The sequence below is a fragment of the Salvia splendens genome, chromosome 11 (genome assembly GCF_004379255.2).
Source record: "Salvia splendens isolate huo1 chromosome 11, SspV2, whole genome shotgun sequence".
NCBI lineage: Eukaryota > Viridiplantae > Streptophyta > Magnoliopsida > Lamiales > Lamiaceae > Salvia > Salvia splendens.
In genome coordinates this window covers 6,403,134-6,403,420 of record NC_056042.1, presented here as the reverse complement: position 1 = coordinate 6,403,420, position 287 = coordinate 6,403,134, and the positions used below count along the sequence as shown (strand labels likewise).

The 287-nt window shown below is 32.4% G+C and overlaps 1 pseudogene; it reads left to right on the top strand.

Moving 5' to 3' along the window:
* The first annotated feature begins 265 nt into the window (after positions 1-265).
* The window catches only part of LOC121756211, a 4,337-nt pseudogene continuing 4,315 nt past the window's right edge, over positions 266-287 (top strand).

Genomic DNA, 287 nt, shown 5'->3' with positions numbered 1-287 from the left:
AATAGGCGAGAAATAAGGAAACAAAATCGCTGAGAAGAGAGAATCGAACTGAGAGAGAGTGAAAGAATAGAGCGAAATTCAGAAATTAAATGAGGGAAATGACATATTTGCCCTTTGTGCCTTTTTTATGAAGTAAATCTAAGTTTGAATCTCAGCCACATGATTAGAAAATATGTGTGGTTCAGATTTGGTTATAGAGTTATTACGTGACTTGGGGGTTATCATATGATCACAACTCTATATATATATATATATATATATAAGAGCCGTTTTCACTATCTTTCTTT